The 24586-nt window shown below is 44.4% G+C and overlaps 23 non-coding genes across 23 annotated transcripts; 11 read left to right on the top strand and 12 right to left on the bottom strand.

Annotated features, from left to right (window-relative positions):
• Positions 1 to 6664: 6664 nt before the first annotated feature.
• TRNAL-CAA (transfer RNA leucine (anticodon CAA)) lies at positions 6665 to 6774 on the bottom strand. The gene is made up of 2 exons: positions 6737 to 6774; positions 6665 to 6710 (listed from the first exon to the last, which is right to left on the bottom strand). It is a non-coding gene; the product is annotated as a tRNA-Leu (tRNA).
• Positions 6775 to 7051: 277 nt separating this feature from the next.
• TRNAR-UCG (transfer RNA arginine (anticodon UCG)) lies at positions 7052 to 7124 on the top strand. The gene has a single exon. It is a non-coding gene; the product is annotated as a tRNA-Arg (tRNA).
• A 1154-nt stretch (positions 7125 to 8278) lies between these two features.
• Positions 8279 to 8388, bottom strand: TRNAL-CAA (transfer RNA leucine (anticodon CAA)). Its single transcript has 2 exons — positions 8351 to 8388; positions 8279 to 8324 (listed from the first exon to the last, which is right to left on the bottom strand). It is a non-coding gene; the product is annotated as a tRNA-Leu (tRNA).
• Positions 8389 to 8665: 277 nt separating this feature from the next.
• TRNAR-UCG (transfer RNA arginine (anticodon UCG)) lies at positions 8666 to 8738 on the top strand. The gene has a single exon. It is a non-coding gene; the product is annotated as a tRNA-Arg (tRNA).
• Positions 8739 to 9892: 1154 nt separating this feature from the next.
• On the bottom strand, positions 9893 to 10002 carry TRNAL-CAA (transfer RNA leucine (anticodon CAA)). Its single transcript has 2 exons — positions 9965 to 10002; positions 9893 to 9938 (listed from the first exon to the last, which is right to left on the bottom strand). It is a non-coding gene; the product is annotated as a tRNA-Leu (tRNA).
• Positions 10003 to 10279: 277 nt separating this feature from the next.
• On the top strand, positions 10280 to 10352 carry TRNAR-UCG (transfer RNA arginine (anticodon UCG)). The gene has a single exon. It is a non-coding gene; the product is annotated as a tRNA-Arg (tRNA).
• A 1154-nt stretch (positions 10353 to 11506) lies between these two features.
• Positions 11507 to 11616, bottom strand: TRNAL-CAA (transfer RNA leucine (anticodon CAA)). The gene is made up of 2 exons: positions 11579 to 11616; positions 11507 to 11552 (listed from the first exon to the last, which is right to left on the bottom strand). It is a non-coding gene; the product is annotated as a tRNA-Leu (tRNA).
• Positions 11617 to 11894: 278 nt separating this feature from the next.
• On the top strand, positions 11895 to 11967 carry TRNAR-UCG (transfer RNA arginine (anticodon UCG)). The gene has a single exon. It is a non-coding gene; the product is annotated as a tRNA-Arg (tRNA).
• A 1154-nt stretch (positions 11968 to 13121) lies between these two features.
• Positions 13122 to 13231, bottom strand: TRNAL-CAA (transfer RNA leucine (anticodon CAA)). The gene is made up of 2 exons: positions 13194 to 13231; positions 13122 to 13167 (listed from the first exon to the last, which is right to left on the bottom strand). It is a non-coding gene; the product is annotated as a tRNA-Leu (tRNA).
• A 278-nt stretch (positions 13232 to 13509) lies between these two features.
• Positions 13510 to 13582, top strand: TRNAR-UCG (transfer RNA arginine (anticodon UCG)). The gene has a single exon. It is a non-coding gene; the product is annotated as a tRNA-Arg (tRNA).
• A 1154-nt stretch (positions 13583 to 14736) lies between these two features.
• On the bottom strand, positions 14737 to 14846 carry TRNAL-CAA (transfer RNA leucine (anticodon CAA)). The gene is made up of 2 exons: positions 14809 to 14846; positions 14737 to 14782 (listed from the first exon to the last, which is right to left on the bottom strand). It is a non-coding gene; the product is annotated as a tRNA-Leu (tRNA).
• Positions 14847 to 15124: 278 nt separating this feature from the next.
• TRNAR-UCG (transfer RNA arginine (anticodon UCG)) lies at positions 15125 to 15197 on the top strand. The gene has a single exon. It is a non-coding gene; the product is annotated as a tRNA-Arg (tRNA).
• Positions 15198 to 16351: 1154 nt separating this feature from the next.
• On the bottom strand, positions 16352 to 16461 carry TRNAL-CAA (transfer RNA leucine (anticodon CAA)). Its single transcript has 2 exons — positions 16424 to 16461; positions 16352 to 16397 (listed from the first exon to the last, which is right to left on the bottom strand). It is a non-coding gene; the product is annotated as a tRNA-Leu (tRNA).
• Positions 16462 to 16738: 277 nt separating this feature from the next.
• On the top strand, positions 16739 to 16811 carry TRNAR-UCG (transfer RNA arginine (anticodon UCG)). The gene has a single exon. It is a non-coding gene; the product is annotated as a tRNA-Arg (tRNA).
• A 1154-nt stretch (positions 16812 to 17965) lies between these two features.
• Positions 17966 to 18075, bottom strand: TRNAL-CAA (transfer RNA leucine (anticodon CAA)). The gene is made up of 2 exons: positions 18038 to 18075; positions 17966 to 18011 (listed from the first exon to the last, which is right to left on the bottom strand). It is a non-coding gene; the product is annotated as a tRNA-Leu (tRNA).
• A 278-nt stretch (positions 18076 to 18353) lies between these two features.
• Positions 18354 to 18426, top strand: TRNAR-UCG (transfer RNA arginine (anticodon UCG)). The gene has a single exon. It is a non-coding gene; the product is annotated as a tRNA-Arg (tRNA).
• A 1154-nt stretch (positions 18427 to 19580) lies between these two features.
• TRNAL-CAA (transfer RNA leucine (anticodon CAA)) lies at positions 19581 to 19690 on the bottom strand. The gene is made up of 2 exons: positions 19653 to 19690; positions 19581 to 19626 (listed from the first exon to the last, which is right to left on the bottom strand). It is a non-coding gene; the product is annotated as a tRNA-Leu (tRNA).
• Positions 19691 to 19967: 277 nt separating this feature from the next.
• On the top strand, positions 19968 to 20040 carry TRNAQ-UUG (transfer RNA glutamine (anticodon UUG)). Its single transcript has one exon. It is a non-coding gene; the product is annotated as a tRNA-Gln (tRNA).
• Positions 20041 to 21194: 1154 nt separating this feature from the next.
• TRNAL-CAA (transfer RNA leucine (anticodon CAA)) lies at positions 21195 to 21304 on the bottom strand. The gene is made up of 2 exons: positions 21267 to 21304; positions 21195 to 21240 (listed from the first exon to the last, which is right to left on the bottom strand). It is a non-coding gene; the product is annotated as a tRNA-Leu (tRNA).
• A 277-nt stretch (positions 21305 to 21581) lies between these two features.
• TRNAR-UCG (transfer RNA arginine (anticodon UCG)) lies at positions 21582 to 21654 on the top strand. The gene has a single exon. It is a non-coding gene; the product is annotated as a tRNA-Arg (tRNA).
• Positions 21655 to 22808: 1154 nt separating this feature from the next.
• TRNAL-CAA (transfer RNA leucine (anticodon CAA)) lies at positions 22809 to 22918 on the bottom strand. The gene is made up of 2 exons: positions 22881 to 22918; positions 22809 to 22854 (listed from the first exon to the last, which is right to left on the bottom strand). It is a non-coding gene; the product is annotated as a tRNA-Leu (tRNA).
• A 277-nt stretch (positions 22919 to 23195) lies between these two features.
• TRNAR-UCG (transfer RNA arginine (anticodon UCG)) lies at positions 23196 to 23268 on the top strand. Its single transcript has one exon. It is a non-coding gene; the product is annotated as a tRNA-Arg (tRNA).
• A 1154-nt stretch (positions 23269 to 24422) lies between these two features.
• On the bottom strand, positions 24423 to 24532 carry TRNAL-CAA (transfer RNA leucine (anticodon CAA)). Its single transcript has 2 exons — positions 24495 to 24532; positions 24423 to 24468 (listed from the first exon to the last, which is right to left on the bottom strand). It is a non-coding gene; the product is annotated as a tRNA-Leu (tRNA).
• Between the last annotated feature and the right edge of the window lie 54 nt (positions 24533 to 24586).

The following is a 24586-nucleotide window of genomic DNA, read 5'->3' as shown; positions in this document are numbered from 1 at the left end:
ATTTCCTCTGAAAAGATATGATCCACACCGCAAATGGAACACTGCAATTGGTTTTCTTGCAACCTGAACTCTTTTCAAGGAAGGGTCCGTTGAAATTTTAACAAATGAGTCTTGTCAGAAGAGGGAATAACCCCACCTCTTTCACCAAAGGTCAGAACATACAGGGAAGACCTGTAAGTTATTGCCAAAACCTATCTCCTGAGTTCGGTCTCCTTACATATTTGTCACTTTACCTGTACACTAACCTTTTAAGATTTAGCAAAACAAATTGCCTCCAAAGCTTCTGATCCTGATGAAGTGAACTAGAAGAGAAGATGAGCTAACCCATATGACTGTAGGTGTGACGTACCTTGGGAGCTGGAGACCGATGTGCTGAGGGCAGCTACTCCTGCCACTCACTAACTTTGTACCCTGGAATGGGAACAGGGTTCCACAGCTAGTACGGGGCAGGAGCGCTAGCAGATCCAATGGTGTCACCAGACAGGAACTGAAGCGCTCCCGCGTGCTGAGTCTGGATGTGCAAGGACTCAGCTTCCAGGCGGGTTTCAGGACTTGATTCCAAGCAGGAGCAGATACTGAGGCGGATCCGTGAACAGGCAGAAACTCGGCAACAAGACGGGTACTCAGACGGGCAGAGGTCGGCAACAGACGGGTACTCAGACAGGCAGAGGTCGGCAACAGAGCGGGCAGTCGTACGTAGCAGGAGTCGGTAGCAAGTCGGGAAGTCAGCCAGGCCAGGGTCATCAACATGAGATCAGGAACAGGCAGATACAAAGATCACGCACGGGAACACACACCAAAACTAGCTGCAATACTACAGCACTGAATGGTGGCATTCTCCAGACTTAAATAGGCCGTTTGGCGGGAAGACGCGAACGCCTGCACGCAATGACGCATCCGGTGCACGCGATGACGCGACGGACGCACGCTATGACGCGTACGTCCGTACGCGATGACGCGGACAACCAGACGCAATCACGCTGAACAAACGCACGCACAAACCCATAAAAGATGCATGAACAGGCGGCCCTTCGGGCGCGCATGCGCACAGTATTACACCAGCGTCGCCGAGCGCCGATGTCTCCACTGCCACACACGGAGCCCAGTGTGCACCCTGCCAGGACCCGTAAGGGACCCACCAGCATACACCAGAACACCTGCAGCATCCGTAAGTGCCAGCCGCCTCGTCCAGACAGGTAAGTGACCGTGACAATACCCCCCCTCTAAGGGGCAGCCTCCGGATGCCCCCTTGGAGCCGGCTTACCAGGACATCTTTGATGAAATTCCTTAATCAGGCGATCAGCATGTAGGTTTGAGGCAGGTTCCCATGTGTTATTCTCTGGCCCATAATCCTTCCACTTCACTAGGTACTGAATGCCTCTCCCTCTTCTTCTGGAGTCCATAATAGTCTCCACCTCAAACTCCTCTTCTCCATTAATCAAGACAGGTGGAGGAGGGGCCATGATTCGGCCAGGAAAAGGATCCTTGAGAACAGGTTTCAATAGAGATACATGGAATACCGGGTGTACTTTCAGATTACTGGGTAACTCTAACTCATAGGCCACTTGGCCAATCTTCCTCTTGATGGGGAATGGACCGATGAATTTTGGTCCCAATTTCTTTGACGGGCAGGACAGTTTGAGATTAACTGATGATAACCAGACCAAGTCCCCTGGATTCATATCAGAGTCACCTCTCCTTTGATCATCTGCCTTCTTCTTAAATGTTGCTTGGGCTAGTGCCATGGACTTCTGTAAAACCGTATGATTCTGAAGTAATAATTTGATGAATTCTCCAGCAGCAGGAACAGGAGTCTCAGCAATCAAATTCGGTAGAAATGATGGGTGAAAACCATAATTGGCGAAGAATGGAGACTGTTGTGTAGAGGAATGAACGGAGTTGTTGTAGGCAAATTCTGCTACTGGAAGCAGCTGAACCCAATTGTCCTGTGAACATGAGGAAAAACATCTTAAATACTGTTCCAGCGTTTGGTTAGTCCGTTCTGTTTGGCCGTTGGTTTGTGGATGATAGGCTGAAGAAAGGCAAAGTTTAATGTTCAGCATCTTGCAGAGGGCCGTCCAAAACCTGGAAGTAAACTGTGCACCTCTATCCAAAGTGATGTCTGCTGGTACACCATGAAGACGGACAATTTCCTTAATGAAAGTTGATGCGGTTATTTGTGCTGTTGGAATCTCTTGCATTGGGACAAAGTGCGCCATCTTCGAAAGTCTGTCAACCACCACAAAGATTGTGTTGCAATTACTTGATTTAGGTAACTCGGTGATAAAGTCCATGGATATGGAGTGCCATGGTCTTGGAGGAATGGGTAAAGGCTCCAACAAACCCCAAGACTTGAGATGGGTTCCTTTTGAGCGGTTGCAAACAGTACAGGTTGAGACATACATCCTGCAATCCCTCCTGAGTCCTGGCCACCAAAAGTATCTTCGGAGCAAATCTAAAGTTTTAGAAAATCCAAAATGTCCTGCTAGTTGATGGTCATGGCAGAGTTGAAATACCTTTACTCGTGTTTCTTCAGGTACAAAGATTCTATCATTATGATACCAAAGATCCTGTTTCTGGACAAGATTAGATTTAACTTCCTCTGAGATATCTGTTGGTGTTAGTTGTAACTGTTTTATAATGTCTGGTTGCATGATCAAAAAGTTCTTGTTGGACAATATTGTATCTGGACTGACCTGAGGCTGATCATCCGGGAACATACGAGAAAGGGCATCGGGTTTAGTATTCTTCGATCCAGGTCTATATGTAATATGGAATGAAAATCTTGAGAAAAACAAAGCCCATCTGGCCTGTCTGGGATTCAGTCTTCTAGCTGTTTTAAGATATTCCAGGTTTCTGTGATCTGTAAATATGAGTATAGTATGCAAAGCACCTTCCAACAAATAACGCCATTCTTCTAATGCATCTTTGATGGCTAATAACTCCCTTTCACCGACATCATAGTTCCTTTCTGAATCAGACAATTTCCTGGAAAAAAAATACACAGGGTGAAGGAGGGCCTTGATTCCATGTCTCTGAGAGAGTATTGCCCCAACTGCGGATTCAGAAGCGTCCACTTCCAAGATGAAGGGCAAGGCAGGATCAGGATGCTTTAGTACAGGTGCTGTGGTGAAATGTCTCTTTAACTCATCAAAGGCCACTTGGGCTTCTTGAGTCCAGGAGAAGTGATGATTTTGACGAGTAAGTCGTGTGATTGGAAGAATAGTAGCAGAAAAATTCTTAATAAATCTTCGATAAAAATTGGCAAAACCAATAAATCTTTGTACCGCCTTTTTATTGTCTGGAGCTGGCCAATCACGAACGGCTTGAATCTTCTGAGGGTCCATAACAAGTCCATTGGCGGAGATGATAAATCCCAGAAACTGAATTGACTCCTTTTCAAATTCACACTTTTCTACTTTCACGTATAACTTATGCAGCCGTAGACGTACAAGTACCTGTCCAACTTGATGACGATGAGTCTCCAGAGATGTAGAAAAAATAAGAATATCATCTAAGTAAACAATGATGAATTGATCGAGGAAATCCCTGAGTATATCGTTAATGAAGTGTTGAAAAGTGGCTGGAGCGTTGCACAGACCAAACGGCATTACTAAATATTCAAAATGTCCGTAGCGTGATCTGAAAGCCGTTTTCCACTCATCTCCTTCTCTCATCCTGACTAAATTATAGGCCCCTCGAAGATCCAGCTTTGTAAATATTGTAGCTTCTCGTAATTTTTGAAATAGTTCTGGTACAAGTGGAAGGGGGTAGCGATTCTTAATCGTAACTTTATTCAAGGCCCGATAATCAATACATGGTCTTAATGTGCCGTCTTTCTTCTGGACAAAAAATATCCCAGCTCCAGCAGGAGAGACTGAAGGCCTAATAAATCCTTTCCTCAGATTTTCTTGAATATATTGCTTTAGTACCTCCTGTTCAGGATCGGAGAGTGGAAACATCCTTCCAAAAGGTATGGTAGCTCCTTCTATTAGGTCAATTGGGCAATCGTATGGTCGGTGTGGAGGAAGTTGATCGGCTCCTTTCTTGTCAAATACATCAAGATAGTCGTGATATTGTACTGGAACTTCATCTGCCAAGGTAGAGGTACAAAGTAACGGGCCAGAAGCTTCTGAGACTTGCTGAAAACAACAACTATTACAGTAGGTGGAGGTGAACTTAACTTCTTCTGTGGCCCAGTTGATAGCGGGATTGTGAGCCCGGAGCCAAGGTAGGCCTAAAATAATAGGATATACTGGGGAAGACACTAGGTCGAATTTGAGCCATTCTTGATGATCTGTGGAGGTGGAGGTAAGTAGTGGCAGGGTCTCAGTGTTTACAGGTCCAGAGCTGATGGTGGACCCATCTGCTAGGTGTATGTGTAATAATTCTTTTCGGGATTGCACTGGTATTTGATGAGTTGTGGCGAAAACTTTATCCATGAAGCAGCTGCAGGCTCCAGAGTCTATTATAGCAGAAGTCTTAAGGGTTCTTCCGGGAAACTGAAAGAGAATAGAGATATTAAAATGAGTATGAGCCGTGGATGGGATGTACTTGGGTGGAGTTTGCGCTTTCTGAAGATACTCCTTACCCGCTGGACGAACTGGACAGTTCCTTAAAAAATGTCCCGGATTTCCGCAGTAAAAGCATAGATTTCCCTGGCGCCTGCGGGTTCTTTCTTCATTGGTTAATGGGGCACGCATGACTCCAAGTTGCATGGGCTCAGGTTGATCATCAGTGGAAGCAGAGATCGGAGATGGTGACTGATTTACAGGAAGCCAAGAAGTACGGGCAGAGCAGGGCATTGATTTCTCCAGTTGACGTTCCCGAAAGCGTCGGTCTATCTGAATGGCAATGGTAATCAATTCGTCCAAGGTACTGGGTACTCCCACTCGAGCCAGTTCATCTTTCAGATGCTCAGATAATCCCAGACGATATTGATGTTTCAGGGCTGACTCATTCCAATCGGTATCTGATGCCCAACGTTTGAATTCAGTAGTGTATTCTTCCGCTGGTTTACGACCTTGTTTTAGGTTGCGGATGGCAAGTTCAGCTGTAACACTACGCTGGGGATCATCGTACAACACTGCCATAGAAGTAAAGAATTGCTCCATAGAACTTAAACACTGATGTTTTTGCTCCATTAACCTGTGGGCCCATGACTGTGGTTCTTCCTGTAGTAAGGAAATGATAAATCCTACTTTTGTTTCCTCGTTAGAAAAGGTGCGAGGTTGCAGTGCAAAGTAGAGCTGACATGCATGGCGGAAGGAGCGGAATTTGGAACGGTCCCCTGTGAAGCGTTCTGGTATAGGTACTCGAGGTTCCGGGTTTACTGCGGGGATCACGGGAACCGGTTCCACTGGAGCAGAGGCAGGTACTGGAACTACTTGAGGTGCCGAAGCAGGAGGTGACGGAGATTCCCCAGTACGCAGGGTATTAATCCGGCCTTCGAGTTGCACATGACCAGCTTGTAGTTCTTTAATGGCCTCCGTGAGTGCGGTAACTTGTTTGCATAAGGTACTCAGTATATTTGCTGCCTCAGCGGTCTCCATCTTTGGCTGTAGTATTTTTGTGACGTACCTTGGGAGCTGGAGACCGATGTGCTGAGGGCAGCTACTCCTGCCACTCACTAACTTTGTACCCTGGAATGGGAACAGGGTTCCACAGCTAGTACGGGGCAGGAGCGCTAGCAGATCCAATGGTGTCACCAGACAGGAACTGAAGCGCTCCCGCGTGCTGAGTCTGGATGTGCAAGGACTCAGCTTCCAGGCGGGTTTCAGGACTTGATTCCAAGCAGGAGCAGATACTGAGGCGGATCCGTGAACAGGCAGAAACTCGGCAACAAGACGGGTACTCAGACGGGCAGAGGTCGGCAACAGACGGGTACTCAGACAGGCAGAGGTCGGCAACAGAGCGGGCAGTCGTACGTAGCAGGAGTCGGTAGCAAGTCGGGAAGTCAGCCAGGCCAGGGTCATCAACATGAGATCAGGAACAGGCAGATACAAAGATCACGCACGGGAACACACACCAAAACTAGCTGCAATACTACAGCACTGAATGGTGGCATTCTCCAGACTTAAATAGGCCGTTTGGCGGGAAGACGCGAACGCCTGCACGCAATGACGCATCCGGTGCACGCGATGACGCGACGGACGCACGCTATGACGCGTACGTCCGTACGCGATGACGCGGACAACCAGACGCAATCACGCTGAACAAACGCACGCACAAACCCATAAAAGATGCATGAACAGGCGGCCCTTCGGGCGCGCATGCGCACAGTATTACACCAGCGTCGCCGAGCGCCGATGTCTCCACTGCCACACACGGAGCCCAGTGTGCACCCTGCCAGGACCCGTAAGGGACCCACCAGCATACACCAGAACACCTGCAGCATCCGTAAGTGCCAGCCGCCTCGTCCAGACAGGTAAGTGACCGTGACAGTAGGTGTGCCAAAGGGGATGGAATTTGTCAGTTTGTAAAACGTGTGTTAGAAAGCTTGTAGAAAAAAGTCGGCCTTGTTCCTTTTCTGCGAGATTTTCCAAAAGTCCATGTGAGGTTGCTGTTGAGAAGGCCCTTTGAAGAGCCTAGTAAATGAAAAGACCCAAGAGCTTGTTTTGGCAGGCCTGACCAATGTGCCATGATGGACAAAGTGAAAAAGCTCTGTCAGAAGTGGGATTTGAACCCACGCCTCCATTCGGAGACCAGAAGGCCCATGAGAAGGGAAGAGAAGCCTCTTGAGTCTGGCGCCTTAGACCACTCGGCCATCCTGACAAGCGGTGCACTATGTACCCATGCAGCTGGCACAATGACTATACTTAACAGAGAAGAGACAACCACAAACTTAGCCTAGAAGACTTCATGAACACTGCAAGGCATGTTTTTTTCTCTGAAAACACTCATCAAACTGCCATTTTGGATCACTGCAATACCTTAGACAGCAATGTCATGTGCCTGCTCTAACAAATGAAATCCTTTGTGCTTCTTGAGCGTCTTTTCCTATGCGGTGGCTGTTTCCAGTGGAAAATGGTTTCTTCATAAACAGGCATGAGACCGCGTGGCCTAATGGATAAGGCGTCTGACTTCGGATCAGAAGTTTGAGGGTTCGAGTCCCTTCGTGGTCGTTGAGTTCTGTTCTTGTCACTTCTGTAGAGTATTTGCTCCTCTTGTTGTAAATGTCCTCGGAGACTTTGCAAAAGCCTGTGCTTCCTCACTCATGCTTATCATTCAATCCCTGCCCTTGACTGTTTACAGCTACAAAGGTTGCTGCTTTTGCTGAGCTTTCACCACAATGTCAATGACGCTAACTCTTTTCTTACAACTTGTGCAAGTCCCAGCAAAGTTTTTACATCAACCTCAAATAAACACTGCTAGTCCACACTGGGATTCTAACCTTTGCCTTACTTTGAACCCAATACCCTGATGGACCTTGGAAGAGACTCTAAGTAAACTATATGACCCAGGGTTCAAACATTCATGGTGGCATCTCCCTTTCTGCTAAGCATTTTGTTTACTAACATGAGAAAATTAATTTCCTATATGATTTAGGAAATCCTTGTCTGCAATTCTGCTGTAAGCCAGACTTTTACAAAGGTGCAGACACAGCATGTCAAGTGGCACGATGCGATTCCTTCTTGTTGCAAGCTCAACAATTTCAAAAGGTTGCCTCGGTTCCCAATTTATATGAAGAGTTCTTGCCTGAAATTTGGAAAGTATGTCTGTCATTTCCTCTGAAAAGATATGATCCACACCGCAAATGGAACACTGCAATTGGTTTTCTTGCAACCTGAACTCTTTTCAAGGAAGGGTCCGTTGAAATTTCAACAAATGAGTCTTGTCAGAAGAGGGAATAACCCCACCTCTTTCACCAAAGGTCAGAACATACAGGGAAGACCTGTAAGTTATTGCCAAAACCTATCTCCTGAGTTCGGTCTCCTTACATATTTGTCACTTTACCTGTACACTAACCTTTTAAGATTTAGCAAAACAAATTGCCTCCAAAGCTTCTGATCCTGATGAAGTGAACTAGAAGAGAAGATGAGCTAACCCATATGACTGTAGGTGTGCCAAAGGGGATGGAATTTGTCAGTTTGTAAAACGTGTGTTAGAAAGCTTGTAGAAAAAAGTCGGCCTTGTTCCTTTTCTGCGAGATTTTCCAAAACTCCATGTGAGGTTGCTGTTGAGAAGGCCCTTTGAAGAGCCTAGTAAATGAAAAGACCCAAGAGCTTGTTTTGGCAGGCCTGACCAATGTGCCATGATGGACAAAGTGAAAAAGCTCTGTCAGAAGTGGGATTTGAACCCACGCCTCCATTCGGAGACCAGAAGGCCCATGAGAAGGGAAGAGAAGCCTCTTGAGTCTGGCGCCTTAGACCACTCGGCCATCCTGACAAGCGGTGTACTATGTACCCATGCAGCTGGCACAATGACTATACTTAACAGAGAAGAGACAACCACAAACTTAGCCTAGAAGACTTCATGAACACTGCAAGGCATGTTTTTTTTTCTGAAAACACTCATCAAACTGCCATTTTGGATCACTGCAATACCTTAGACAGCAATGTCATGTGCCTGCTCTAACAAATGAAATCCTTTGTGCTCCTTGAGCGTCTTTTCCTATGCGGTGGCTGTTTCCAGTGGAAAATGGTTTCTTCATAAAGAGGCATGAGACCGCGTGGCCTAATGGATAAGGCGTCTGACTTCGGATCAGAAGATTGAGGGTTCGAGTCCCTTCGTGGTCGTTGAGCTCTGTTCTTGTCACTTCTGTAGAGTATTTGCTCCTCTTGTTGTAAATGTCCTCGGAGACTTTGCAAAAGCCTGTGCTTCCTCACTCATGCTTATCATTCAATCCCTGCCCTTGACTGTTTACAGCTACAAAGGTGGCTGCTTTTGCTGAGCTTTCACCACAATGTCAATGACGCTAACTCTTTTCTTACAACTTGTGCAAGTCCCAGCAAAGTTTTTACATCAACCTCAAATAAACACTGCTAGTCCACACTGGGATTCTAACCTTTGCCTTACTTTGAACCCAATACCCTGATGGACCTGGGAAGAGACTCTAAGTAAACTATATGACCCAGGGTTCAAACATTCATGGTGGCATCTCCCTTTCTGCTAAGCATTTTGTTTACTAACATGAGAAAATTAATTTCCTATATGATTTAGGAAATCCTTGTCTGCAATTCTGCTGTAAGCCAGACTTTTACAAAGGTGCAGACACAGCATGTCAAGTGGCACGATGCGATTCCTTCTTGTTGCAAGCTCAACAATTTCAAAAGGTTGCCTCGGTTCCCAATTTATATGAAGAGTTCTTGCCTGAAATTTGGAAAGTATGTCTGTCATTTCCTCTGAAAAGATATGATCCACACCGCAAATGGAACACTGCAATTGGTTTTCTTGCAACCTGAACTCTTTTCAAGGAAGGGTCCGTTGAAATTTCAACAAATGAGTCTTGTCAGAAGAGGGAATAACCCCACCTCTTTCACCAAAGGTCAGAACATACAGGGAAGACCTGTAAGTTATTGCCAAAACCTATCTCCTGAGTTCGGTCTCCTTACATATTTGTCACTTTACCTGTACACTAACCTTTTAAGATTTAGCAAAACAAATTGCCTCCAAAGCTTCTGATCCTGTTGAAGTGAACTAGAAGAGAAGATGAGCTAACCCATATGACTGTAGGTGTGCCAAAGGGGATGGAATTTGTCAGTTTGTAAAACGTGTGTTAGAAAGCTTGTAGAAAAAAGTCGGCCTTGTTCCTTTTCTGTGAGATTTTCCAAAAGTCCATGTGAGGTTGCTGTTGAGAAGGCCCTTTGAAGAGCCTAGTAAATGAAAAGACCCAAGAGCTTGTTTTGGCAGGCCTGACCAATGTGCCATGATGGACAAAGTGAAAAAGCTCTGTCAGAAGTGGGATTTGAACCCACGCCTCCATTCAGAGACCAGAAGGCCCATGAGAAGGGAAGAGAAGCCTCTTGAGTCTGGCGCCTTAGACCACTCGGCCATCCTGACAAGCGGTGCACTATGTACCCATGCAGCTGGCACAATGACTATACTTAACAGAGAAGAGACAACCACAAACTTAGCCTAGAAGACTTCATGAACACTGCAAGGCATGTTTTTTTTTCTGAAAACACTCATCAAACTGCCATTTTGGATCACTGCAATACCTTAGACAGCAATGTCATGTGCCTGCTCTAACAAATGAAATCCTTTGTGCTTCTTGAGCGTCTTTTCCTATGCGGTGGCTGTTTCCAGTGGAAAATGGTTTCTTCATAAAGAGGCATGAGACCGCGTGGCCTAATGGATAAGGCGTCTGACTTCGGATCAGAAGATTGAGGGTTCGAGTCCCTTCGTGGTCGTTGAGCTCTGTTCTTGTCACTTCTGTAGAGTATTTGCTCCTCTTGTTGTAAATGTCCTCGGAGATTTTGCAAAAGCCTGTGCTTCCTCACTCATGCTTATCATTCAATCCCTGCCCTTGACTGTTTACAGCTACAAAGGTGGCTGCTTTTGCTGAGCTTTCACCACAATGTCAATGACGCTAACTCTTTTCTTACAACTTGTGCAAGTCCCAGCAAAGTTTTTACATCAACCTCAAATAAACACTGCTAGTCCACACTGGGATTCTAACCTTTGCCTTACTTTGAACCCAATACCCTGATGGACCTTGGAAGAGACTCTAAGTAAACTATATGACCCAGGGTTCAAACATTCATGGTGGCATCTCCCTTTCTGCTAAGCATTTTGTTTACTAACATGAGAAAATTAATTTCCTATATGATTTAGGAAATCCTTGTCTGCAATTCTGCTGTAAGCCAGACTTTTACAAAGGTGCAGACACAGCATGTCAAGTGGCACGATGCGATTCCTTCTTGTTGCAAGCTCAACAATTTCAAAAGGTTGCCTCGGTTCCCAATTTATATGAAGAGTTCTTGCCTGAAATTTGGAAAGTATGTCTGTCATTTCCTCTGAAAAGATATGATCCACACCGCAAATGGAACACTGCAATTGGTTTTCTTGCAACCTGAACTCTTTTCAAGGAAGGGTCCGTTGAAATTTCAACAAATGAGTCTTGTCAGAAGAGGGAATAACCCCACCTCTTTCACCAAAGGTCAGAACATACAGGGAAGACCTGTAAGTTATTGCCAAAACCTATCTCCTGAGTTCGGTCTCCTTACATATTTGTCACTTTACCTGTACACTAACCTTTTAAGATTTAGCAAAACAAATTGCCTCCAAAGCTTCTGATCCTGATGAAGTGAACTAGAAGAGAAGATGAGCTAACCCATATGACTGTAGGTGTGCCAAAGGGGATGGAATTTGTCAGTTTGTAAAACGTGTGTTAGAAAGCTTGTAGAAAAAAGTCGGCCTTGTTCCTTTTCTGCGAGATTTTCCAAAACTCCATGTGAGGTTGCTGTTGAGAAGGCCCTTTGAAGAGCCTAGTAAATGAAAAGACCCAAGAGCTTGTTTTGGCAGGCCTGACCAATGTGCCATGATGGACAAAGTGAAAAAGCTCTGTCAGAAGTGGGATTTGAACCCACGCCTCCATTCGGAGACCAGAAGGCCCATGAGAAGGGAAGAGAAGCCTCTTGAGTCTGGCGCCTTAGACCACTCGGCCATCCTGACAAGCGGTGTACTATGTACCCATGCAGCTGGCACAATGACTATACTTAACAGAGAAGAGACAACCACAAACTTAGCCTAGAAGACTTCATGAACACTGCAAGGCATGTTTTTTTTTTCTGAAAACACTCATCAAACTGCCATTTTGGATCACTGCAATACCTTAGACAGCAATGTCATGTGCCTGCTCTAACAAATGAAATCCTTTGTGCTCCTTGAGCGTCTTTTCCTATGCGGTGGCTGTTTCCAGTGGAAAATGGTTTCTTCATAAAGAGGCATGAGACCGCGTGGCCTAATGGATAAGGCGTCTGACTTCGGATCAGAAGATTGAGGGTTCGAGTCCCTTCGTGGTCGTTGAGCTCTGTTCTTGTCACTTCTGTAGAGTATTTGCTCCTCTTGTTGTAAATGTCCTCGGAGACTTTGCAAAAGCCTGTGCTTCCTCACTCATGCTTATCATTCAATCCCTGCCCTTGACTGTTTACAGCTACAAAGGTGGCTGCTTTTGCTGAGCTTTCACCACAATGTCAATGACGCTAACTCTTTTCTTACAACTTGTGCAAGTCCCAGCAAAGTTTTTACATCAACCTCAAATAAACACTGCTAGTCCACACTGGGATTCTAACCTTTGCCTTACTTTGAACCCAATACCCTGATGGACCTGGGAAGAGACTCTAAGTAAACTATATGACCCAGGGTTCAAACATTCATGGTGGCATCTCCCTTTCTGCTAAGCATTTTGTTTACTAACATGAGAAAATTAATTTCCTATATGATTTAGGAAATCCTTGTCTGCAATTCTGCTGTAAGCCAGACTTTTACAAAGGTGCAGACACAGCATGTCAAGTGGCACGATGCGATTCCTTCTTGTTGCAAGCTCAACAATTTCAAAAGGTTGCCTCGGTTCCCAATTTATATGAAGAGTTCTTGCCTGAAATTTGGAAAGTATGTCTGTCATTTCCTCTGAAAAGATATGATCCACACCGCAAATGGAACACTGCAATTGGTTTTCTTGCAACCTGAACTCTTTTCAAGGAAGGGTCCGTTGAAATTTCAACAAATGAGTCTTGTCAGAAGAGGGAATAACCCCACCTCTTTCACCAAAGGTCAGAACATACAGGGAAGACCTGTAAGTTATTGCCAAAACCTATCTCCTGAGTTCGGTCTCCTTACATATTTGTCACTTTACCTGTACACTAACCTTTTAAGATTTAGCAAAACAAATTGCCTCCAAAGCTTCTGATCCTGATGAAGTGAACTAGAAGAGAAGATGAGCTAACCCATATGACTGTAGGTGTGCCAAAGGGGATGGAATTTGTCAGTTTGTAAAACGTGTGTTAGAAAGCTTGTAGAAAAAAGTCGGCCTTGTTCCTTTTCTGCGAGATTTTCCAAAAGTCCATGTGAGGTTGCTGTTGAGAAGGCCCTTTGAAGAGCCTAGTAAATGAAAAGACCCAAGAGCTTGTTTTGGCAGGCCTGACCAATGTGCCATGATGGACAAAGTGAAAAAGCTCTGTCAGAAGTGGGATTTGAACCCACGCCTCCATTCGGAGACCAGAAGGCCCATGAGAAGGGAAGAGAAGCCTCTTGAGTCTGGCGCCTTAGACCACTCGGCCATCCTGACAAGCGGTGTACTATGTACCCATGCAGCTGGCACAATGACTATACTTAACAGAGAAGAGACAACCACAAACTTAGCCTAGAAGACTTCATGAACACTGCAAGGCATGTTTTTTTTTTCTGAAAACACTCATCAAACTGCCATTTTGGATCACTGCAATACCTTAGACAGCAATGTCATGTGCCTGCTCTAACAAATGAAATCCTTTGTGCTCCTTGAGCGTCTTTTCCTATGCGGTGGCTGTTTCCAGTGGAAAATGGTTTCTTCATAAAGAGGCATGAGACCGCGTGGCCTAATGGATAAGGCGTCTGACTTCGGATCAGAAGATTGAGGGTTCGAGTCCCTTCGTGGTCGTTGAGTTCTGTTCTTGTCACTTCTGTAGAGTATTTGCTCCTCTTGTTGTAAATGTCCTCGGAGACTTTGCAAAAGCCTGTGCTTCCTCACTCATGCTTATCATTCAATCCCTGCCCTTGACTGTTTACAGCTACAAAGGTGGCTGCTTTTGCTGAGCTTTCACCACAATGTCAATGACGCTAACTCTTTTCTTACAACTTGTGCAAGTCCCAGCAAAGTTTTTACATCAACCTCAAATAAACACTGCTAGTCCACACTGGGATTCTAACCTTTGCCTTACTTTGAACCCAATACCCTGATGGACCTTGGAAGAGACTCTAAGTAAACTATATGACCCAGGGTTCAAACATTCATGGTGGCATCTCCCTTTCTGCTAAGCATTTTGTTTACTAACATGAGAAAATTAATTTCCTATATGATTTAGGAAATCCTTGTCTGCAATTCTGCTGTAAGCCAGACTTTTACAAAGGTGCAGACACAGCATGTCAAGTGGCACGATGCGATTCCTTCTTGTTGCAAGCTCAACAATTTCAAAAGGTTGCCTCGGTTCCCAATTTATATGAAGAGTTCTTGCCTGAAATTTGGAAAGTATGTCTGTCATTTCCTCTGAAAAGATATGATCCACACCGCAAATGGAACACTGCAATTGGTTTTCTTGCAACCTGAACTCTTTTCAAGGAAGGGTCCGTTGAAATTTCAACAAATGAGTCTTGTCAGAAGAGGGAATAACCCCACCTCTTTCACCAAAGGTCAGAACATACAGGGAAGACCTGTAAGTTATTGCCAAAACCTATCTCCTGAGTTCGGTCTCCTTACATATTTGTCACTTTACCTGTACACTAACCTTTTAAGATTTAGCAAAACAAATTGCCTCCAAAGCTTCTGATCCTGATGAAGTGAACTAGAAGAGAAGATGAGCTAACCCATATGACTGTAGGTGTGCCAAAGGGGATGGAATTTGTCAGTTTGTAAAACGTGTGTTAGAAAGCTTGTAGAAAAAAGTCGGCCTTGTTCCTTTTCTGCGAGATTTTCCAAAACTCCATGTGAGGTTGCTGTTGAGAAGGCCCTTTGAAGAGCCTAGTAAATGAAAAGACCCAAGAGCTTGTTTTGGCAGGCCTGACCAATGTGCCATGATGGACAAAGTGAAAAAGCTCTGTCAGAAGTGGGATTTGAACCCACGCCTCCATTCGGAGACCAGAAGGCCCATGAGAAGGGAAGAGAAGCCTCTTGAGTCTGGCGCCTTAGACCACTCAGCCATCCTGACAAGCGGTGTACTATGGACCCATGCAGCTGGCACAATGACTATACTTAACAGAGAAGAGACAACCACAAACTTAGCCTAGAAGACTTCATGAACACTGCAAGGCATGTTTTTTTTTTCTGAAAACACTCATCAAACTGCCATTTTGGATCACTGCAATACCTTAGACAGCAATGTCATGTGCCTGCTCTAACAAATGAAATCCTTTGTGCTCCTTGAGCGTCTTTTCCTATGCGGTGGCTGTTTCCAGTGGAAAATGGTTTCTTCATAAAGAGGCATGAGACCGCGTGGCCTAATGGATAAGGCGTCTGACTTCGGATCAGAAGATTGAGGGTTCGAGTCCCTTCGTGGTCGTTGAGCTCTGTTCTTGTCACTTCTGTAGAGTATTTGCTCCTCTTGTTGTAAATGTCCTCGGAGACTTTGCAAAAGCCTGTGCTTCCTCACTCATGCTTATCATTCAATCCCTGCCCTTGACTGTTTACAGCTACAAAGGTGGCTGCTTTTGCTGAGCTTTCACCACAATGTCAATGACGCTAACTCTTTTCTTACAACTTGTGCAAGTCCCAGCAAAGTTTTTACATCAACCTCAAATAAACACTGCTAGTCCACACTGGGATTCTAACCTTTGCCTTACTTTGAACCCAATACCCTGATGGACCTGGGAAGAGACTCTAAGTAAACTATATGACCCAGGGTTCAAACATTCATGGTGGCATCTCCCTTTCTGCTAAGCATTTTGTTTACTAACATGAGAAAATTAATTTCCTATATGATTTAGGAAATCCTTGTCTGCAATTCTGCTGTAAGCCAGACTTTTACAAAGGTGCAGACACAGCATGTCAAGTGGCACGATGCGATTCCTTCTTGTTGCAAGCTCAACAATTTCAAAAGGTTGCCTCGGTTCCCAATTTATATGAAGAGTTCTTGCCTGAAATTTGGAAAGTATGTCTGTCATTTCCTCTGAAAAGATATGATCCACACCGCAAATGGAACACTGCAATTGGTTTTCTTGCAACCTGAACTCTTTTCAAGGAAGGGTCCGTTGAAATTTCAACAAATGAGTCTTGTCAGAAGAGGGAATAACCCCACCTCTTTCACCAAAGGTCAGAACATACAGGGAAGACCTGTAAGTTATTGCCAAAACCTATCTCCTGAGTTCGGTCTCCTTACATATTTGTCACTTTACCTGTACACTAACCTTTTAAGATTTAGCAAAACAAATTGCCTCCAAAGCTTCTGATCCTGATGAAGTGAACTAGAAGAGAAGATGAGCTAACCCATATGACTGTAGGTGTGCCAAAGGGGATGGAATTTGTCAGTTTGTAAAACGTGTGTTAGAAAGCTTGTAGAAAAAAGTCGGCCTTGTTCCTTTTCTGTGAGATTTTCCAAAAGTCCATGTGAGGTTGCTGTTGAGAAGGCCCTTTGAAGAGCCTAGTAAATGAAAAGACCCAAGAGCTTGTTTTGGCAGGCCTGACCAATGTGCCATGATGGACAAAGTGAAAAAGCTCTGTCAGAAGTGGGATTTGAACCCACGCCTCCATTCGGAGACCAGAAGGCCCATGAGAAGGGAAGAGAAGCCTCTTGAGTCTGGCGCCTTAGACCACTCAGCCATCCTGACAAGCGGTGCACTATGTACCCATGCAGCTGGCACAATGACTATACTTAACAGAGAAGAGACAACCACAAACTTAGCCTAGAAGACTTCATGAACACTGCAAGGCATGTTTTTTTTTCTGAAAACACTCATCAAACTGCCATTTTGGATCACTGCAATACCTTAGACAGCAATGTCATGTGCCTGCTCTAACAAATGAAATCCTTTGTGCTCCTTGAGCGTCTTTTCCTATGCGGTGGCTGTTTCCAGTGGAAAATGGTTTCTTCATAAAGAGGCATGAGACCGCGTGGCCTAATGGATAAGGCGTCTGACTTCGGATCAGAAGATTGAGGGTTCGAGTCCCTTCGTGGTCGTTGAGCTCTGTTCTTGTCACTTCTGTAGAGTATTTGCTCCTCTTGTTGTAAATGTCCTCGGAGATTTTGCAAAAGCCTGTGCTTCCTCACTCATGCTTATCATTCAATCCCTGCCCTTGACTGTTTACAGCTACAAAGGTGGCTGCTTTTGCTGAGCTTTCACCACAATGTCAATGACGCTAACTCTTTTCTTACAACTTGTGCAAGTCCCAGCAAAGTTTTTACATCAACCTCAAATAAACACTGCTAGTCCACACTGGGATTCTAACCTTTGCCTTACTTTGAACCCAATACCCTGATGGACCTGGGAAGAGACTCTAAGTAAACTATATGACCCAGGGTTCAAACATTCATGGTGGCATCTCCCTTTCTGCTAAGCATTTTGTTTACTAACATGCGAAAATTAATTTCCTATATGATTTAGGAAATCCTTGTCTGCAATTCTGCTGTAAGCCAGACTTTTACAAAGGTGCAGACACAGCATGTCAAGTGGCACGATGCGATTCCTTCTTGTTGCAAGCTCAACAATTTCAAAAGGTTGCCTCGGTTCCCAATTTATATGAAGAGTTCTTGCCTGAAATTTGGAAAGTATGTCTGTCATTTCCTCTGAAAAGATATGATCCACACCGCAAATGGAACACTGCAATTGGTTTTCTTGCAACCTGAACTCTTTTCAAGGAAGGGTCCGTTGAAATTTCAACAAATGAGTCTTGTCAGAAGAGGGAATAACCCCACCTCTTTCACCAAAGGTCAGAACATACAGGGAAGACCTGTAAGTTATTGCCAAAACCTATCTCCTGAGTTCGGTCTCCTTACATATTTGTCACTTTACCTGTACACTAACCTTTTAAGATTTAGCAAAACAAATTGCCTCCAAAGCTTCTGATCCTGATGAAGTGAACTAGAAGAGAAGATGAGCTAACCCATATGACTGTAGGTGTGCCAAAGGGGATGGAATTTGTCAGTTTGTAAAACGTGTGTTAGAAAGCTTGTAGAAAAAAGTCGGCCTTGTTCCTTTTCTGCGAGATTTTCCAAAACTCCATGTGAGGTTGCTGTTGAGAAGGCCCTTTGAAGAGCCTAGTAAATGAAAAGACCCAAGAGCTTGTTTTGGCAGGCCTGACCAATGTGCCATGATGGACAAAGTGAAAAAGCTCTGTCAGAAGTGGGATTTGAACCCACGCCTCCATTCGGAGACCAGAAGGCCCATGAGAAGGGAAGAGAAGCCTCTTGAGTCTGGCGCCTTAGACCACTCGGCCATCCTGACAAGCGGTGTACTATGTACCCATGCAGCTGGCACAATGACTATACTTAACAGAGAAGAGACAACCACAAACTTAGCCTAGAAGACTTCATGAACACTGCAAGGCATGTTTTTTTTTTCTGAAAACACTCATCAAACTGCCATTTTGGATCACTGCAATACCTTAGACAGCAATGTCATGTGCCTGCTCTAACAAATGAAATCCTTTGTGCTCCTTGAGCGTCTTTTCCTATGCGGTGGCTGTTTCCAGTGGAAAATGGTTTCTTCATAAAGAGGCATGAGACCGCGTGGCCTAATGGATAAGGCGTCTGACTTCGGATCAGAAGATTGAGGGTTCGAGTCCCTTCGTGGTCGTTGAGCTCTGTTCTTGTCACTTCTGTAGAGTATTTGCTCCTCTTGTTGTAAATGTCCTCGGAGACTTTGCAAAAGCCTGTGCTTCCTCACTCATGCTTATCATTCAATCCCTGCCCTTGACTGTTTACAGCTACAAAGGTGGCTGCTTTTGCTGAGCTTTCACCACAATGTCAATGACGCTAACTCTTTTCTTACAACTTGTGCAAGTCCCAGCAAAGTTTTTACATCAACCTCAAATAAACACTGCTAGTCCACACTGGGATTCTAACCTTTGTCTTACTTTGAACCCAATACCCTGATGGACCTGGGAAGAGACTCTAAGTAAACTATATGACCCAGGGTTCAAACATTCATGGTGGCATCTCCCTTTCTGCTAAGCATTTTGTTTACTAACATGAGAAAATTAATTTCCTATATGATTTAGGAAATCCTTGTCTGCAATTCTGCTGTAAGCCAGACTTTTACAAAGGTGCAGACACAGCATGTCAAGTGGCACGATGCGATTCCTTCTTGTTGCAAGCTCAACAATTTCAAAAGGTTGCCTCGGTTCCCAATTTATATGAAGAGTTCTTGCCTGAAATTTGGAAAGTATGTCTGTCATTTCCTCTGAAAAGATATGATCCACACCGCAAATGGAACACTGCAATTGGTTTTCTTGCAACCTGAACTCTTTTCAAGGAAGGGTCCGTTGAAATTTCAACAAATGAGTCTTGTCAGAAGAGGGAATAACCCCACCTCTTTCACCAAAGGTCAGAACATACAGGGAAGACCTGTAAGTTATTGCCAAAACCTATCTCCTGAGTTCGGTCTCCTTACATATTTGTCACTTTACCTGTACACTAACCTTTTAAGATTTAGCAAAACAAATTGCCTCCAAAGCTTCTGATCCTGATGAAGTGAACTAGAAGAGAAGATGAGCTAACCCATATGACTGTAGGTGTGCCAAAGGGGATGGAATTTGTCAGTTTGTAAAACGTGTGTTAGAAAGCTTGTAGAAAAAAGTCGGCCTTGTTCCTTTTCTGCGAGATTTTCCAAAAGTCCATGTGAGGTTGCTGTTGAGAAGGCCCTTTGAAGAGCCTAGTAAATGAAAAGACCCAAGAGCTTGTTTTGGCAGGCCTGACCAATGTGCCATGATGGACAAAGTGAAAAAGCTCTGTCAGAAGTGGGATTTGAACCCACGCCTCCATTCAGAGACCAGAAGGCCCATGAGAAGGGAAGAGAAGCCTCTTGAGTCTGGCGCCTTAGACCACTCGGCCATCCTGACAAGCGGTGTACTATGTCCTCATGCAGCTGGCACAATGACTATACTTAACAGAGAAGAGACAACCACAAACTTAGCCTAGAAGACTTCATGAACACTGCAAGGCATGTTTTTTTTTCTGAAAACACTCATCAAACTGCCATTTTGGATCACTGCAATACCTTAGACAGCAATGTCATGTGCCTGCTCTAACAAATGAAATCCTTTGTGCTCCTTGAGCGTCTTTTCCTATGCGGTGGCTGTTTCCAGTGGAAAATGGTTTCTTCATAAAGAGGCATGAGACCGCGTGGCCTAATGGATAAGGCGTCTGACTTTGGATCAGAAGATTGAGGGTTTGAGTCCCTTTGTGGTCGTTGAGCTCTGTTCTTGTCACTTCTGTAGAGTATTTGCTCCTCTTGTTGTAAATGTCCTCGGAGACTTTGCAAAAGCCTGTGCTTCCTCACTCATGCTTATCATTCAATCCCTGCCCTTGACTGTTTACAGCTACAAAGGTGGCTGCTTTTGCTGAGCTTTCACCACAATGTCAATGACGCTAACTCTTTTCTTACAACTTGTGCAAGTCCCAGCAAAGTTTTTACATCAACCTCAAATAAACACTGCTAGTCCACACTGGGATTCTAACCTTTGCCTTACTTTGAACCCAATACCCTGATGGACCTGGGAAGAGACTCTAAGTAAACTATATGACCCAGGGTTCAAACATTCATGGTGGCATCTCCCTTTCTGCTAAGCATTTTGTTTACTAACATGAGAAAATTAATTTCCTATATGATTTAGGAAATCCTTGTCTGCAATTCTGCTGTAAGCCAGACTTTTACAAAGGTGCAGACACAGCATGTCAAGTGGCACGATGCGATTCCTTCTTGTTGCAAGCTCAACAATTTCAAAAGGTTGCCTCGGTTCCCAATTTATATGAAGAGTTCTTGCCTGAAATTTGGAAAGTATGTCTGTCATTTCCTCTGAAAAGATATGATTCACACCGCAAATGGAACACTGCAATTGGTTTTCTTGCAACCTGAACTCTTTTCAAGGAAGGGTCCGTTGAAATTTCAACAAATGAGTCTTGTCAGAAGAGGGAATAACCCCACCTCTTTCACCAAAGGTCAGAACATACAGGGAAGACCTGTAAGTTATTGCCAAAACCTATCTCCTGAGTTCGGTCTCCTTACATATTTGTCACTTTACCTGTACACTAACCTTTTAAGATTTAGCAAAACAAATTGCCTCCAAAGCTTCTGATCCTGATGAAGTGAACTAGAAGAGAAGATGAGCTAACCCATATGACTGTAGGTGTGCCAAAGGGGATGGAATTTGTCAGTTTGTAAAACGTGTGTTAGAAAGCTTGTAGAAAAAAGTCGGCCTTGTTCCTTTTCTGCGAGATTTTCCAAAAGTCCATGTGAGGTTGCTGTTGAGAAGGCCCTTTGAAGAGCCTAGTAAATGAAAAGACCCAAGAGCTTGTTTTGGCAGGCCTGACCAATGTGCCATGATGGACAAAGTGAAAAAGCTCTGTCAGAAGTGGGATTTGAACCCACGCCTCCATTCGGAGACCAGAAGGCCCATGAGAAGGGAAGAGAAGCCTCTTGAGTCTGGTGCCTTAGACCACTCGGCCATCCTGACAAGCGGTGTACTATGTACCCATGCAGCTGGCACAATGACTATACTTAACAGAGAAGAGACAACCACAAACTTAGCCTAGAAGACTTCATGAACACTGCAAGGCATGTTTTTTTTTCTGAAAACACTCATCAAACTGCCATTTTGGATCACTGCAATACCTTAGACAGCAATGTCATGTGCCTGCTCTAACAAATGAAATCCTTTGTGCTCCTTGAGCGTCTTTTCCTATGCGGTGGCTGTTTCCAGTGGAAAATGGTTTCTTCATAAAGAGGCATGAGACCGCGTGGCCTAATGGATAAGGCGTCTGACTTCGGATCAGAAGATTGAGGGTTCGAGTCCCTTTGTGGTCGTTGAGCTCTGTTCTTGTCACTTCTGTAGAGTATTTGCTCCTCTTGTTGTAAATGTCCTCGGAGACTTTGCAAAAGCCTGTGCTTCCTCACTCATGCTTATCATTCAATCCCTGCCCTTGACTGTTTACAGCTACAAAGGTGGCTGCTTTTGCTGAGCTTTCACCACAATGTCAATGACGCTAACTCTTTTCTTACAACTTGTGCAAGTCCCAGCAAAGTTTTTACATCAACCTCAAATAAACACTGCTAGTCCACACTGGGATTCTAACCTTTGCCTTACTTTGAACCCAATACCCTGATGGACCTGGGAAGAGACTCTAAGTAAACTATATGACCCAGGGTTCAAACATTCATGGTGGCATCTCCCTTTCTGCTAAGCATTTTGTTTACTAACATGAGAAAATTAATTTCCTATATGATTTAGGAAATCCTTGTCTGCAATTCTGCTGTAAGCCAGACTTTTACAAAGGTGCAGACACAGCATGTCAAGTGGCACGATGCGATTCCTTCTTGTTGCAAGCTCAACAATTTCAAAAGGTTGCCTCGGTTCCCAATTTATATGAAGAGTTCTTGCCTGAAATTTGGAAAGTATGTCTGTCATTTCCTCTGAAAAGATATGATTCACACCGCAAATGGAACACTGCAATTGGTTTTCTTGCAACCTGAACTCTTTTCAAGGAAGGGTCCGTTGAAATTTCAACAAATGAGTCTTGTCAGAAGAGGGAATAACCCCACCTCTTTCACCAAAGGTCAGAACATACAGGGAAGACCTGTAAGTTATTGCCAAAACCTATCTCCTGAGTTCGGTCTCCTTACATATTTGTCACTTTACCTGTACACTAACCTTTTAAGATTTAGCAAAACAAATTGCCTCCAAAGCTTCTGATCCTGATGAAGTGAACTAGAAGAGAAGATGAGCTAACCCATATGACTGTAGGTGTGCCAAAGGGGATGGAATTTGTCAGTTTGTAAAACGTGTGTTAGAAAGCTTGTAGAAAAAAGTCGGCCTTGTTCCTTTTCTGCGAGATTTTCCAAAAGTCCATGTGAGGTTGCTGTTGAGAAGGCCCTTTGAAGAGCCTAGTAAATGAAAAGACCCAAGAGCTTGTTTTGGCAGGCCTGACCAATGTGCCATGATGGACAAAGTGAAAAAGCTCTGTCAGAAGTGGGATTTGAACCCACGCCTCCATTCGGAGACCAGAAGGCCCATGAGAAGGGAAGAGAAGCCTCTTGAGTCTGGCGCCTTAGACCACTCGGCCATCCTGACAAGCGGTGTACTATGTACCCATGCAGCTGGCACAATGACTATACTTAACAGAGAAGAGACAACCACAAACTTAGCCTAGAAGACTTCATGAACACTGCAAGGCATGTTTTTTTTTCTGAAAACACTTATCAAACTGCCATTTTGGATCACTGCAATACCTTAGACAGCAATGTCATGTGCCTGCTCTAACAAATGAAATCCTTTGTGCTCCTTGAGCGTCTTTTCCTATGCGGTGGCTGTTTCCAGTGGAAAATGGTTTCTTCATAAAGAGGCATGAGACCGCGTGGCCTAATGGATAAGGCGTCTGACTTCGGATCAGAAGATTGAGGGTTCGAGTCCCTTCGTGGTCGTTGAGCTCTGTTCTTGTCACTTCTGTAGAGTATTTGCTCCTCTTGTTGTAAATGTCCTCGGAGACTTTGCAAAAGCCTGTGCTTCCTCACTCATGCTTATCATTCAATCCCTGCCCTTGACTGTTTACAGCTACAAAGGTGGCTGCTTTTGCTGAGCTTTCACCACAATGTCAATGACGCTAACTCTTTTCTTACAACTTGTGCAAGTCCCAGCAAAGTTTTTACATCAACCTCAAATAAACACTGCTAGTCCACACTGGGATTCTAACCTTTGCCTTACTTTGAACCCAATACCCTGATGGACCTGGGAAGAGACTCTAAGTAAACTATATGACCCAGGGTTCAAACATTCATGGTGGCATCTCCCTTTCTGCTAAGCATTTTGTTTACTAACATGAGAAAATTAATTTCCTATATGATTTAGGAAATCCTTGTCTGCAATTCTGCTGTAAGCCAGACTTTTACAAAGGTGCAGACACAGCATGTCAAGTGGCACGATGCGATTCCTTCTTGTTGCAAGCTCAACAATTTCAAAAGGTTGCCTCGGTTCCCAATTTATATGAAGAGTTCTTGCCTGAAATTTGGAAAGTATGTCTGTCATTTCCTCTGAAAAGATATGATTCACACCGCAAATGGAACACTGCAATTGGTTTTCTTGCAACCTGAACTCTTTTCAAGGAAGGGTCCGTTGAAATTTCAACAAATGAGTCTTGTCAGAAGAGGGAATAACCCCACCTCTTTCACCAAAGGTCAGAACATACAGGGAAGACCTGTAAGTTATTGCCAAAACCTATCTCCTGAGTTCGGTCTCCTTACATATTTGTCACTTTACCTGTACACTAACCTTTTAAGATTTAGCAAAACAAATTGCCTCCAAAGCTTCTGATCCTGATGAAGTGAACTAGAAGAGAAGATGAGCTAACCCATATGACTGTAGGTGTGCCAAAGGGGATGGAATTTGTCAGTTTGTAAAACGTGTGTTAGAAAGCTTGTAGAAAAAAGTCGGCCTTGTTCCTTTTCTGCGAGATTTTCCAAAAGTCCATGTGAGGTTGCTGTTGAGAAGGCCCTTTGAAGAGCCTAGTAAATGAAAAGACCCAAGAGCTTGTTTTGGCAGGCCTGACCAATGTGCCATGATGGACAAAATGAAAAAGCTCTGTCAGAAGTGGGATTTGAACCCACGCCTCCATTCGGAGACCAGAAGGCCCATGAGAAGGGAAGAGAAGCCTCTTGAGTCTGGCGCCTTAGACCACTCGGCCATCCTGACAAGCGGTGTACTATGTACCCATGCAGCTGGCAAAATGACTATACTTAACAGAGA

The sequence above is a fragment of the Hyperolius riggenbachi genome, chromosome 8, assembly GCF_040937935.1.
Source record: "Hyperolius riggenbachi isolate aHypRig1 chromosome 8, aHypRig1.pri, whole genome shotgun sequence".
NCBI classification, from domain to species: Eukaryota; Metazoa; Chordata; class Amphibia; order Anura; family Hyperoliidae; genus Hyperolius; species Hyperolius riggenbachi.
This window is presented reverse-complemented; position numbering and strand designations above follow the sequence as displayed.